Genomic DNA, 14,417 nt, shown 5'->3' with positions numbered 1-14,417 from the left:
CTTAGACACTTGTTCTCCTGGGAAGGCCTCTAGGGAGTGGGTAGCACAGATGGAGTTGTGGGGTGGTGATGGGGTAGAGAGAGGGCGGAAAGCCCAATGAGGTGGGGAGTTGGGAGGCAGGCTTGGAATATTCAGGCATGTCTATACCTGAAGTCCAACCAAATAACAACAACACGTGGCCTCTGCCCACTCTGTTCAAGTGGGAGGCAGCAATGCTTATGGGCTGATGGGCTGGTCTTTGGATCCTCTCCCTTGCCCCATGCCACCTTGTGTCCCAGGGACCTGGCTCAAGGCTGCAGGAACCAGGGACCCGGGAAAGATCCGGATTGCAGTAAGGCAAGTGCAATGTCTGTCAATATCTTTAGCCTAAATAACTCTGGTGGCTCTCCTGAAACCCCTGTCTTCAGGGGCCGGAGGAGCAATATAGACAGCCCACAGCCGGTCTGTGGGTAACATGATGCACCTACTGTGTACTACATCAAACCTCCAGAAGGGTCTGGAGCAGCTCCCAAATCAAACATATTAATATTTCTGCAGCAACGCTTATCTAAAGAGTCACATAATTGGGATAAAGAAAGGCTATAAAGAGTCTCATGCCAGTTCAGGTCACGCTTTGCTGCTAATTAGGTTCAAGTCAGGTTGGGGTCTGCCATCCGTTGAGTTAGGAAAAAAATGTTTAATTTTTAGGTGTTTGTGGATTTGGGGATGCTGTTAAGGCATTGTGGTTCTGTACGCCTCATAGAATCCTATCGGGTGCAATTAGCATTCCTATTTTACAGAGGAGGAAGGTAGGGCTCAGAGAGGATTAGTAACTTGCCTAAGGCCATTCAGCCAATATGGGTGATTCCAATCCGGAGCTGTCTGCCTCCAGGGCCAGGCTTCTTCCTCCAACGTGTGGCACACTTTACCTCTCCAGCAGCGAGTGAAGGAGAGAGTTGAGGGTGAGGGTGGGGAGCTCTGACTTTGGAGTCATCCCCAATGAGGGAGGTGCTTTCTGCACATCTAATAGGGATCATTTATTGGCTTGTTCTTATTTATACATTGACTTGTGGGATCCCAGTAGGCTTAAAGCTCAGAAGAGAGGAAGCTAAAGTTCAGTCAACTTTGTGGCTTACAAGAAGAATCCAGCTGGCTTCATGGGGGCTGAGAGAGCCAAGAACAAATGGGGTCAAATTGGGTTTAGTGAGAGAAGCATCATCTGCAGTGGAAACAACCCCTGTGCAGAACCAGAGGAATGCACAATGCTTCCGGCTTCCCCACCCATTGCCTGACTGTGCAAGTCTTGCCTTGAGTAGGGACTGGTCTTCCGAGAAGGACTGTCTGGAAGGATCACAAAGCCCAGATATGGGTGAGAGTGATGTGCAGCTTGAAACAAGAATTCAATTAGGGGGTCTCACTGGTCTTCATTAGCGATGTGAAAAAAGGTCAAAGGAAGTGCTAATTTAATCTGCTGAAGATTCACCATGTGCTTTTAACCCTTGATTGGAAAGACGGACATTGGTCTGTTGTGGGGGCAATGGCGTAGATAACCTCCCTCCTTCTACCTTCCACGTGCTGTCCGAGGACAGCTGCCATGCCTGGGCCATCTCTAGGTCAGATAAGATCTGAACTCCTAAAATCTAGGCACACAGGTGTCCACAGTGTTCCCGTGCAGTGAGGAGCCTGCCGCCCACGAACTCTGCTCTTGTAATGGAGTGGCTGTGCTGTGCCCTTCACTAGGAAGATACCCATTAGGAAGGGTGGTAGGTTCATTGCCATAGGAACAAGGAACATCTGCTCCAGCCAACTGGAGAACAGATAGGAAAAAAATATTCTTAAAGGGACCGTTAGCTCATGGAATGGGTGCCAAGGAAGTAGTTTATCTGAAGGCCTGAGGGTTGGACCAGACCCCTTGGCCTGAGAGCACTGTGAGACTCTGAGGCAGCAAAAGACCCCCATTTGCTTTGGAAAGTGCACAAGATTTGTTTTTTCTCCCCTGCATAAGGGCTGTCCTCTGAGAACATGTCTCAAAGGTGAGTCAGCTTGTTGTCCCAGAGCTCCCCGACTCCCTCTGTCAGCAATGGTCACCTGCCATCTTCCTTAGGGATCTTAGCTCCCCTCTGTGGTTGCCGGCTCCCTCCTAAACATCCCAGAAGCTTTTCTAAGCTGAGTAGTAGCAAACTTTCCTGTTTTCTCTGACCCTTACCCTCATCCTTGCCCTCTCCAATGGCCTGCTCTCCAGGCTGACCTGGTTTTCTGCTGCCTTTGGGCGAGGATCCCAATCCCTTTCCTTCTTTCTCTGCTTACCTTCCATTTCGCCTCATACCAACCACGTGTGCAGAGTTGATGATACGTTGGGTCCTCCAGAAGTCATCTTGTCCCTCTTTCTGGTATCAATAAGGACTTCTGAGTATATGTTGAAGCTACTCAAAGCAGCTTAAGCCCCAAAGGGGGTTTTATTGTAAGGGTCAGAGAAATGTCTGGATCACAAGAACAAACGAGAACCAAGAAGCCGAGTGCCACAAGTACAATGTTTTTTTGCTCCTCTCCTTGTGCTGGCTTCAATCTTTCCTCTTACTGCAGAGAGGCTGCTCAGCTTCATGGTCCGTCTACAGGGTACAAAAGATGGCCTCCAGCGGCTCCCTGGTGTACAGGTCACCTGGAGAAGGACTGATCTCTTTTCTCTTTCAGTCACAGTTCCCATCCCTGGGGAGAGTTTCGGTTGGGTTGAGACCAGGTAACTACCCGTCTAAGGGAACCTGGTGTCAGGTTTAAGAACACGGCTGTTACCACAATAACTATGTGGGTGTTGGGGTGGGGACAGTTTCTAGAAAAGGTGGGTACTTTCTAGTACACGTTAGCCCTTCTTGGGCCTCCAAGCCTAGAGGACTTTGGCTTGAAGACTTCACACACCCCTGACCCCTCTTGTTCAGCTCTTTTCCTGCCTGATCATGGGGACTGGTAGGTACCTAGTCGGTAGCCCAGCACTATGACCGAAGGAACCCAGGGCACGGCCGTGCTGTCACCGCCATTCCCCATGAGTGGCAAAGGCACAGGACCTGAACCTAGAAGGCCGGTCAGGACCCCGCCTTACCCATAGGTAAAACTCTATCCTTTTAGTAGAGTCCTTTATAAAAGATTTTATTGTTCCATCAGACACTAGGGCATCAACATCTAAAAGCCTCACAGTTGGAAAGCCCATTACTGTTTCTAAACTCAGTTATTCATAATGTAATTGAATCCATTGTCCTTCATTCCATCCTGGGCTCAGGAGGAGGACCGATGCCCACCATCTTGTTTAGGTTAGGATTGAATCAGTGACTATGAAATCATCCTCTTGCATGAGAGAACGGGAATCTGTGCCAGGGTATAGGGGATTTGGAACCATTTCTGGCTGACTGCTGCCCTTTATCCAAATGAACCTCCGAGAAGAGACAAATTCTACGGGGGTCAAATTGTATATCTTTCCATGGTGCTACACCCCTTTTTCTTAATGCCCTCCTTCACGCCTTCCTCTGCCAAACCTCTCCCCTCCATCTGCTGTAATGGCAGACATGGAGCAGAAGTCCTGGGGCTGGAAGGAGCAGGGGGGAGGCAGGCCCCACTTGGCTCTGTTCTGTGAGGGGCATGTGGGAGAGGAGTGGAGAACGGAGCACTTCCCTCTGATCTTGCCTGACTCCCCTGGAGCCTGGGAGGTGGGGGTGTCTCCGAGTGGAGCAGAGGGAGAGCCTGCAGGGGCCCAGGAGCTGGGCTATTTCTGTAACACAGAACACATCTGCAGCCAGCCGCAGAGAAGGTCAAACTCTGGGCGCAGGGCTGGAATGCAAGGGGCCAGGAGGCGGGGAGAGCTGTGGTGTCGCCCCTTCTGGCAGGTTGGAGGGCCCCTGCAACACCCTTTGGGGAAAGTGGGGCTGGTGGAGTGGTGATGGTGTAGTGCATTGGAGGAGGGTTGCGGCATGGCGCAAAATCCAAATACCTCTTGCGCAGAGGTGGGGAGGAATGTAAGTCCGAGGTACGGGGGCACTAGTTTGCGCTCTCTGCCATGAAAAAATCAGGTCAGGCAAAGCACGGTGTGCAGGGAAGGCGAAATCGGGCTGAGGTAGAGGCAGCGAGGCTCAGACGAGCACAGGTGAGTGAGCGTGCCCCAGTGCTTGGAGATGCGGACAGTGTGGGGGCCGGCTTACCGTGAGCCATGCAGTTCAGTTGCAGCCCCTTCCAAGACCCTATCTAATTTGTACTTGTAGTCTTTTTCTTGATGAGAAATCCTCCAATTGTGTAAGCTTCAGACTCCACAAGAGCTGGCTCTGCCCCAGCATCCCCAGGCACCAACATTCTCCCCTGCCCTCATTCCTTTGCTGCCACTGAATTCACGCAGCCCTGTCCTCGAGACATACTCCTCCCGGTGTCTTCCATGCTTCATCCTCATCCCCACGCAAGCCTGTATGTGCTTTGGGGCTTCTCGAGTGTCTGTTTATAGTTAGAAAATTGCCCTGTTTCAGACCTGCCTTTGTCACAGAAGGACCGTCTTGGCTAAACCTGACTGGTGCTTGACCTTTGGCCACCCTGCCGTTGGCCTGCCTTGCTTTAGCACCTGCAATGAATAATCTGTTGGTTTATGTTCCTTCTTGTGCTATGGGTCCTCCCTAGCTGAACCCAAACCTCTGCAATGGGGACAAGGCTCCTGATGAGAAATTAGCCCGAGAGAGGGGCTTTCTCGAAGAACCTGAAGTCCTCAGGTCTCCAGGCAAGGTGATTCCCGGTCTCCTGTCCAGTGGGCTCCAAGGGGCAAGCACTTGCCCGCATTTTCTTGCTGGATGGGTACAGTGCAAGCACTAGAACTTGGGTCTTCTCCGTTAACTCCTGCCCAGTGACGTAGTCCCTGGAATTGACTTGCTTTTCAACTTCCCAGTGTGATGTGACCCAGGAGAAAAATATCCATCTCCTAGTTCAAAGTATGCTAGGGGCAGGCCTCCCTCCCATCAGAGATTCTCAGATGTTGATTATTCTGGCTCCTAAGGCTGGGGGGACAGGTGACCACTGCAGATGATCTCTTGGTCTGAGGTGCATAGTGGCTTAAAAGCATTACAGACTAGATTTAGGGATCGCTAAGTGCCATCTTTTTTTTTTTTTTTTTTTTTAAGATTTTATTTATTTATTTGACAGAGAGCGAGAGACAGCGAGAGAGGGAACACAAGCAGGGGGAGTGGGAGAGGGAGAAGCAGGCTTCCCACCGAGCAGGGAGCCCGATGCGGGGCTCGATCCCAGGACCCCGGGACCACAACCCAAGCTGAAGGCAGACGCTCAACGACTGAGCCACCCAGGTGCCCCGCTAAGTGCCATCTTGATGAAGAACTTCTCTCGGAGCAATTATTAAGCATCCTTTCTTATGTATTCACATGCCAAGGGGCTTTATAGTCAAAATTAGGCCATTGCTTGCTATGAATGAACAGTGCAAGGCAGAGGCATAGATAAGGATGATTACTGGCATTTACTGATCATATACGCGGTTGCCAACACCTCTCTTAAATTCTCTACTTGCGTAATCTCATATAATCCCATGACAAGCCTATGAGGTAGGTGCGTATATTATCCCTTTTCACAGATGGGGGAATAAAAGCACAGAGAGGTTGAGTTACTCGCCCAGAGCCCTTTAGTCAGTCACTGGTGGGGCCAGGATTGTAACTGGGGCAGTCTGACTCCAGAGCCAAAAATCTCAAGACCAATGCAGATTCAACTCAGTAAAAATAAACTAAAGGATTAGTTTGTAGGATGATGCATGAGAAGGGAATTTCAAGTTGCACAACTAACATGAAGTGGGAAGAGAGCCGGCTTTGGACTGTGTCCTGGGCTGTAATCCCAGCTCTCCTACTTCCTAAGCCTGTGGCTCCAGGCTACTTACCTGACCTCTCAGGTTCCTGCTCCTTAGGCAGGATCACAGTACCAACCCCGGGAAGTGAAGCAGAGAATGTGCTTGGGTAGGTGTTAATTTTCTTTTCGGTGCCAGTTGTCAAGTCTTCCTGGGGAGGGTGAGGAGTGATGTGGGAATTCAAAATTAATTCTTGTTTTGGGAGGAAACTGTCCAGCCAGTCCTCTAATACCCGATCTTTTGGACAAGCCTTTCTGCCAACCCCATTTCCTACTGTTCCCTCTTGGGACTGCCCAGAATAGGAGGAGAGCCGAACCAGAGCATGGGGCAGGGGTTGGCAGGGGGGGCTTCATGCAGCTCTCAGGCAGCTTTTATCCTCGGGGGGCCCTTCTTTCTGCATCATCTCTTTTTTTTCCTTTTTAAAAACAAGGATATTCTCTTGCATAACCACAGTACAAATGAACAGATTTAGGGAACTTAACATGGATGCAGGACTCGTATCTAATACACAGTCCACATTTAAATTTTACCAGTCGTCCCAATAAAGTCATTAGAATCCAAATCCAGGACCATGTCTCTTTATTCCCCTCTAATCTAGAAGAATTCCTCAGCTTTTTTGTTTGTTTGTTTGTTTGTTATTCATGCCTTAAGGTTTTTTGAAGAGTGCAGGGACCCTCCCTAGCCCTTTCTGGGCCTTGTCCAGTCTTCCCAGCTCCCTCCCAGACCCCCCCCAGCCTCATCCTGGAACAGGGCTGACTAAGGTAAGGGATGGGAGTCCCCTTGTAGGTGCAACATTGAACGAGTGTCAAAATACTCAATTATCAAGAGCAATATTTTAAAAAAAAATCAAAATTAGTGCCCCAGTTTCATCAAGAACACAGTATCAACAGTTTTAAGTAAAGACAGGATCAATAGGCGTACTGCTCAGATAACAGGGAAATTCAGTAATACCGATCCGGTTTCTATTTAAAACATGTCATTTATCATGGATTTTTTTTTTGCATTTTTATTTTGAAAACTATTCCATGAATAAAATATTAATCCATCTCGATCACTGACTTTTTGGATGCCGCTTACATTTCGTGCCCCCTTGCCCTGCAGGGTAGGTTTCTCCCTCCCATCATCCTGTCCTCAGAACAAGGGAGAGAGAGAAAGGTGGGGCTCGCAGCCAGCCATGGTTCTTGTGCCCTGGCCACAGCAGTGGAGGAGGGAGGGTGGGGCACGGAGAGAAGAGGAGGGAGAGGAGGGGTACAGAGGTCTGGAGCCCAGCCGGGTGGCTGGCCTGGAGCCCTCTAACAGCTTCCAGCTGCTTCCACACCCACCAGACTTCCTGCCTTGGGAGTGGTGTTTGGTTGTCCCCCTTCTCGTCAAACGTGTGATCTAATTAGGTCCTTGGATCCTCTCATCTCTAACAGTCTCCTCTCTCTTAACACTGCATGGCTCCCTTTAGTTGATCCTCTTCTGACCCTATATCTGCTCCTGTTTTCATCCATCCTGGGAGCCCCTTCCGGGTCTGTAACTGGCCACTGTTCGAGAGCAGGCACCCGGGGCAGGGTGAGTACCCCGACACGGGTCCACGTTCCACACTCTGGCAGCGGAGCCTGGGCAGACGGACACAGGCGGGGTGTCAGCCCCACCTGGGACAGGTCTTGCGGCAAAAGGAAATAGCTGCGGACCCAGGGTCTAGCCTTCCCGCCCATACGGCAGGTGGGTCATCTTGGCCAAGACTCTTTACCTCCTGGAACTTCAGAGTTTTTGTTAAAATGGGAGGTGGTGATATTTGGCAGCCTACCTCATTGGACCATAAAAGAACCAAATGAGTTAACGATGAGAATCATCAAGGGTTATACTTAATATTTTCCCTTCTATCGTAAGACAAATAATCCTTTATTTTTATAAAGACCATATTCAGGTCTGCCACATTATTCTTTTTTTTCTTTTTTTCTCTCTCAACCACATTATTTGACCTGACCCCATGAGAGGTGTGCAGGCTGATTCAGGGCCCATGCTCCTCCCTGCCTTGAACCAGCATTTCTGTCAGACTAAAGCAGGTCACTAGCAAAGCTGGAGACCCTGCCTCTCCCCCAACCCACTGGCCTATAGTCCATCACAATGTAAACAGAACGGGTAGGACCCAGGAGTAGCTGTTGGGTTGTTTTGTTTTGTTTTGTTTTAATATTTCAAGTGAAAGTTTTTCTCCTTTATTGAGGTATAATTAACATAAGATAAACTACATCATCTAAAGGATAAAATTTGATGTGTTTTGTGAAACTACGAGCACAATTAAGATAATGTGCCTGTGTGCATCACCCTCTGGTTTCTTCCTGCCTCTCGGAAATCCCTCCCTCTGCCGCCCCCCCACACCACCTCTGATCTGCTGTCACTGTAGATTAGTTCGCATTTTTAAATCTCATATAATGGAATCGTACAGTATACATTTTTTATTTGAGGGGTCTGGCTTCTTTCACTCAGCATAATTATTTTGAGATGCATCCATGCTGTTGTGTATATCAATAATTCATTTCTTTCTATTGCCAAGTCCTATCCCATCATATGGATGTAACACATATATTGTATTCACCTGTTCATGGACATTCGAGTTTTTTTGTAGTTTGGGGCTCTGACAGGCAAGCTGCTATGAACATTTGTGAACAAGTCTTTGTGTGGACATATGCTTTCATTTCTTTGGGGTAAATACCTAGGAAGCAATGGATTGTATGATAACTATATGTTTAACTTTTTAAGAAACTGCTAAACTTTTCCAAAGTGGATGTACCACTTACATCCTCACCAGCAGTGGACACGTTCCAATTCACCTACATTCTTGTCAACACTTGGTATGATTAGTCTTAATTTTAGCTATTCCAGTGGGTGTGTGTAGTGTTATTTCATTGTGGATTCAATTTGCATTTCCCTAATGACTAATGATGTTGAGCATCTTTTCATGTACTTTATTTGACATTGTGTATCTTCTTTGGTGGAGTGTCTGTTTAAATCTTTTGCTCATATATTTTTTTATTGTGTTGTTTGCCGTCTTCATGTTTAGTTGTAAAAGTTTTTTATACACTCTAGATAAAAATCTTATGTCAGTTATATATCTCACAAGTATGTCCCCTTGGTTTATGGCTTACCATTTCCTTTTTGTCACAGCATCTTTTGAAGAGCGGTTTGTTATTTTGGTGAAGTCCAATTTATTGATCAGTTCTTTAAAGTTGGTGAATTTTGTGTCTTGTTTAAGAAATTTGCCAAGCCAAAAATCACGAAGATTTTTTTCTCCTATGTTTTCTTCTAGAAATCTTATAGTTGTGGCTCCTAGATTTAGCTCTTTGTCCATTTTGAGTTAATTTTTTATGGTAGGGTCAGGGGGCTTGTTTTTGGGTTTGTTTGTGTTTGGTATACGGATCTCTGCTTTTTCCGGCAACATGTATTAAGAAGGTGGTCATTCCTTCACTGAATTACCTTTATACTGTTTTGGCGAACCAAATGACCATATATGCATAGGTTTATTCCTCGATTCTCTGTTCTGTTCCATTTATCTATACATGGATCTTTATGCCAATACCACATTGTCTTGGTTACTATAGATTTATAAGTCTTGAAGTCAGAGTCTAAGACTCCTAACTCTGTACTTTTTTTTCTTAAAGATTTTACTTTTGAGTAATCTCTACACCCAACGTGGGGCTCAGACTCACAACCCCAAGGTCAAGAATCACATGCCGAGCCAGCCAGGCACCCCTAACTTTGTACTTCCTTTTGAAAGTTTTTTAGTTATTAGAGGTCCCTTGCATTTCCCTGTGAATTTCAGAATCAGCTTACCAATGTTTACAAAGAACTTATAAGGATTGTGTTGAATCTATAGAAAAATATGGAGAGAATTGATAATCTTAGCAATATAGAGTCTTCTGACCCAAGCAAACAGTATATATCTTCTCTTATTTATATTTTATTTAATTTCTCTCAGCAGTGTCTTATAATTTTTAGTATATAGGTCTCGCACATCTTTTGTCAAATATATTCCTTAATGTTTCATGTTTTTAATGCTATTATTGTAAGTAGTGTTTTTTTTAAAAATTTTGATGTTCATAGAGGTACAGCTGATTTTTCTATATGGACTTTGTGTACTGAGCCCCTCCCCCCCTTTTAAAAACTCAATTTAACAGAGCAGGAGCCTGGAAATACTGAGGTGCTAGGCATTTGCATGCTATGATAAGCATTTAAAGTGGCAACAGCATCTTTCCCTGTTTTAAGTCAGTAAGTCATTCCAATAGCAGCTCATTTAAGCCTGGCTGTGAAAGGGCACAGGAGGGGGTGGGGTGGTGAATCTGACCCACAGGCAGTGCTCTCCTAGATTTCTGGGGGTATTCTTAAGGTCGGACTAAGTGGGAATGCAGTGCAGCCCCTTTAAGAGACTAGGGACAACCAGCCATCAGGCCACTGGGAAGGCAGCCCGGGAGATAAGATAAGGCCCCCGGGCTGATTTAAGCCAGGGTCCTGAGCCACGGTGGCTGGGCTGCTGATAGACAAACAGGAACCAGGGGTGATAAGGAGGAGGTGCCAGCTCCTAGACCCAGGCTGGCAAGGGGTGGAGCAACCAGCTCACCCACTACGACCTGAAAGGAGAAGGGGGTATTAATGGTGGGTGTGCAGGGGGAGGACACTTGCATTCTCCTGTGTATCCTAGAGATTTACAATCATGTTTTTAAAACCCTAATGGACTATACGTAAAGGCCTTCCATGTAGTAAATGTTCAATAAATATGTTGGTTGAGTTCTTTATGTTCTCTCTACTGATATCTTTATGCTCTAGTAAGATGCTCTGATAAGCATCATAAGGTTTTGAAACTACCTGGTTTCTTGCTCAAACTAGAAAAATCCTGGCAAGGACTTCTTCCGAAAAGCCCGGAACTGCTCATTTGCACATATCTGCATAGATTTGCATGTGTCCTACATGTAGATACTTTTATGCTGGATTTAGATTTCCCCAAATCAGAAGCCTATTTTTAAAAGGGATAGAGGGGATTTGTCTCTACTCATTCTTGCCCACCTTTCATCTGCATCCTCTAAAGATGAAAAAAAAAAAAACCAAAAAAACAAAACAACAATTTCTGCAGCTCTGACACATAATGAAGACCACCTGTGGCTGGCATCGTTAATGTGGATACAAGCAACCCTTTGCCCATCAAGGTGTTTCCTTTCTTGGTTTCTATTCCAATTCCTGGCTCCACTCTCCAAACTCCTGAGTGAGGCAGGAGTCCTGAAGGCAAAGAAACCCTCTAGCTAGACAGCTCGGAGCTGAAATGCCCAGAAGCCTTCAAGGACTGTGCACTGTTACCTGGACAGAGAAGCTGGAGGCTCGGGCGTCCACCTGAAAGCCCCTTCCCGCCGCCTCCCGTCCCAGGGCTAGGGATGTGAGGACTACCTTTGTCTGTTCTCCCTCCTCCAGGAGTAAATAAAAATATCATCCCCTCCCCCCAGATCCCGGCTCCTCTATTGGCCTGCTAGGCAAATATTTCATAATGTGGGCTCATCCAATTGGGCACCATGCCAGAGCCAAGCGCCTCAGGTTGTGAGTGCGCTCCAATCAGGCGGGGAAGCCTGGGTGGGACTAGAGGGCTCTCGTTCTCCACATGGGAGGCCGGCGTTACTCAGGTGGATGGCATCACGGTGGGGGTTGCCGCTTTGCCCAGGACTGGGAAGAGGGGACGGGGCTGTCCATCAGCCAGCTGGAGGCAACCCAGCGCCGAAGGGGTTAAGGCCAGTCCGCCTGTGTGGCTGTTAATGATTGCTACCCACCAGGGACCTGGTAAGTATTAAAGGAAACCTTTTCCCTATTCCTGAGTGTGGAAGGAGTCAGGGCAAGAGCACTTGCAGGGGGACCGCGGAGAAGAGTCGGGGAGTGAGTGGCTATCTGTCCGCCGACTGTTTGTCTGGGTGGCTCAGGAACAGGTACGGGACCTAGATACACCCATTCCATCAGCTGGAGCAGGCTTTTGTTACAACCGGATACAAATTCTCAGCTTGGGGCCAGATTTCGGATCATGCTGTTTATTAGAAGGAAATGCGGAGGGTTGTTTTAGTGCAAGGGGGTGAACTACTTGGCACAGAAGCTGGAGATACAAACCATTGTCTGTCCTGCCGCCGAGACAATGGTCTTGTGTGGCCACCCTGCATGCACACAAGGCTGTTGCGGCTGCTCTTCCTCCCTCTCTGAGCCATTGTCTCCAGAGAGGGGCTCCGGAGCTCTGGGCAGAAGCGCCATCGGCCTCTTGTGGGCCGGTTTCCCGGGACCGGGCAGGAGGGAAGGCAGAGAGGGCCCAGCCAGAGGCCGGGATAGCTGTGGCTCACCTTTCATCCTTTTTACTTAGAGTCAGGTGTAGAGAGGCGCAAGGTAGGACGGAACCGGTGGGAGGCGGTGCACGGAGTTGGCAGTAGGAGGGGGTGGGGAGGCGGCTCTGAAGTCCTTAAGAAGACAAAGTTTGTAGTTTGGGAGCCAGACAGTCCAGAAAAAGAGTTCCAATCTTTTGGGCTCAGGTGTCTCTCGTTCCCTTTCTCTTAACTTCCTATTCAGGTCCCTCCTTCCCTCAGCCTCCGAAACACCAGTGCTCTTTGACCTAGGCACTCCTGACAAGTCAGACGCATGCAGGGAACGTGCACCGGAGCTCCTGGGTTTTGTTGGGAGGCGCAGATGGACTTTTTTCAGCTGATGGTGGGGTCTGTGTGCGTGTGTGTGTGTGTGTGTGTGTGTACTCACACATGCGCATGGGACAAAAAAAATGAAAGCCTTATCTGTCTCCAGAGCAGAAATGTTGACTTGTCCCCCACTTGGCTGGGAACGCTTTGGTCCCCTGCCTCTTTCTTGGGAGGGGAAAAGGTTCGATGACATAATGATGATGTTAGGTGGCCCTGGAGGGGTCTGTTGGGTCGGAACAGAGAGCTCCCTGTGCCCATCTCGGAGGCAGATTCGAGAGATAAGGCAAACCCAACCCCCTGGTGGCTGCCTCCGGCGGGGCTGCCCACAGGCAAACAGAAACCAGGCACAATACAGGGGAGGGGCCGGGCCCTGGACCTAGCAGGGCCGGATCAAAAGCAGCCAAGTTTCTGGGCATGTGAGCCAAGAAAGGGGGGAAGTACAAATGGGAGGAGCGGGCCACTTGTTGTGTTCTGTCCTGCACTGAGACGGGGAGCCGCGAATGGGCACCGGCCCCCTTCCGTGCTCACGCTGCCCGCGGAGCAGCACGGCCCAACCGGCACTCACAGGCAGGGCGGCCTTCCCGGGCACGCACCCCGCACAGGTGCCCCGCACGCTCAGAGGGGCTTGCTTTAGTGCTCTGCTGTCGCCAGCCTGACATTCTGAATTTTTGAACAAGGGGCCACGTATTTGTATTTTGCACGGGGCGCTGTGAATTATGTAGGTTGTGCTATCCCCAGGCCCGGCCAGGAGTTGCAACCGCAGCATAGGTTGCTCACGTGCTCCAATAGGTGTAGGCGGACTCACGTGTTACTCCGGTGTCACCAAGACTGGCTCCTGTCCCGGCCAGGACCAGCACAGCATCCTTCTCCCTCCCCTCCTCTCCACTCCCCTCCCGAAAGCATTCTGTTCCTCCTTGTTGCAGCTTCCCCCCTAGTCTTCCTTAGGGGCTACTGCATGGCAGGGGGACAGGGATGGGGACATCAGTGTCCCTTACCTGATTCCCTCCTCCCTGTTTCCCTCTTCCCTTTCCTCCGCAGGCCTCCTCTTTCCCTTATCTGGGCGCTAGGCTGGGGTCTGGGCTTGGGAGTGCCTCTCCCCTTCCTCAGAGATCTTCCTCCCTTCCCCGAGCCTGGGTGATTAATGAATGCACTCTGGCATGCGTGTGCTGCTGCGTGTGCTGTTTGCTTAGGAACAGACTGCTTCCCTGCGATTACCACAGGCTCCGGGTCTGGGTGGTAGGGTGGGGGTGGGGCGGTGCAGGGGAAGGAAGACTCCCGCGCCCACTCACTGGCCCTGGTGGCGGTCCCTCTGGCTTTTCCCTGCACGCTGCTCTTCCTGCTCTAGACCAGAGGACCCTGCAGACAGCCTCTTTCCTCTGCCAGATGTTGGCCAATCCTAGAAGGAAAAGGAAGGCAGGGGAGGAACAGGTCCCCCATTCTCCCCTCTTTGCCGCCTCCCCTCTCCCCATCAGCTGGAGCTGCCATGTAACCTTCCCCCCAGGGCCTCCCCAAGCCTGCCCCCAACAGGGCTGTCAGTAACAATATTTTCAAACCTTGGAGGGGAGTCTTGATGCCTACGATTTAAAAATGATGGATTATCCAAATTAATTTTGTTGGGGCTTTGAAATGTATCATTTGACTTAAAATTTTTTAACTCTGTTGTTGGTGGCCGCGATGCCCTTCTTCTTGGTTTAGCTGAGGACTAGAGGGGCCCCTGGATCCCCTGAGCACCCTGAGCACACATCAGCTGGGGGACAAACTGCGTTGGAAGGAAATGTTTCAGAGGATCAAACAATATTAGTGCTGGAAAGCAGCTTGCAGAACCTCCAGCCCCGTGCTGTCCAATAGACTGGACTGTTCCACAGCAGTGGGATGTGCTAGGA

General features: G+C 49.1%; 1 protein-coding gene across 17 annotated transcripts in view; it reads left to right on the top strand.

Moving 5' to 3' along the window:
• Positions 1–14,417, top strand: part of PLEKHA6 (pleckstrin homology domain containing A6) — a 139,511-nt gene that overhangs the window by 69,893 nt on the left and 55,201 nt on the right. The window contains exon 1 of one of the 17 annotated variants that reach the window (XM_036075885.2): positions 11,496–11,647. The exons of the other annotated variants lie outside the window; for them this stretch is intronic. The gene's annotated coding sequence lies outside the window, so the exon portion shown is untranslated. Of the gene's footprint in view, positions 1–11,495; positions 11,648–14,417 lie in introns of those variants that run through there. 17 annotated transcript variants of the gene reach the window in all.

Source organism: Halichoerus grypus, chromosome 7 (genome assembly GCF_964656455.1).
Source record: "Halichoerus grypus chromosome 7, mHalGry1.hap1.1, whole genome shotgun sequence".
NCBI classification, from domain to species: Eukaryota; Metazoa; Chordata; class Mammalia; order Carnivora; family Phocidae; genus Halichoerus; species Halichoerus grypus.
Note: the sequence above shows the minus strand (reverse complement) of the source record. Positions and strands in the feature narration are given on the sequence as shown.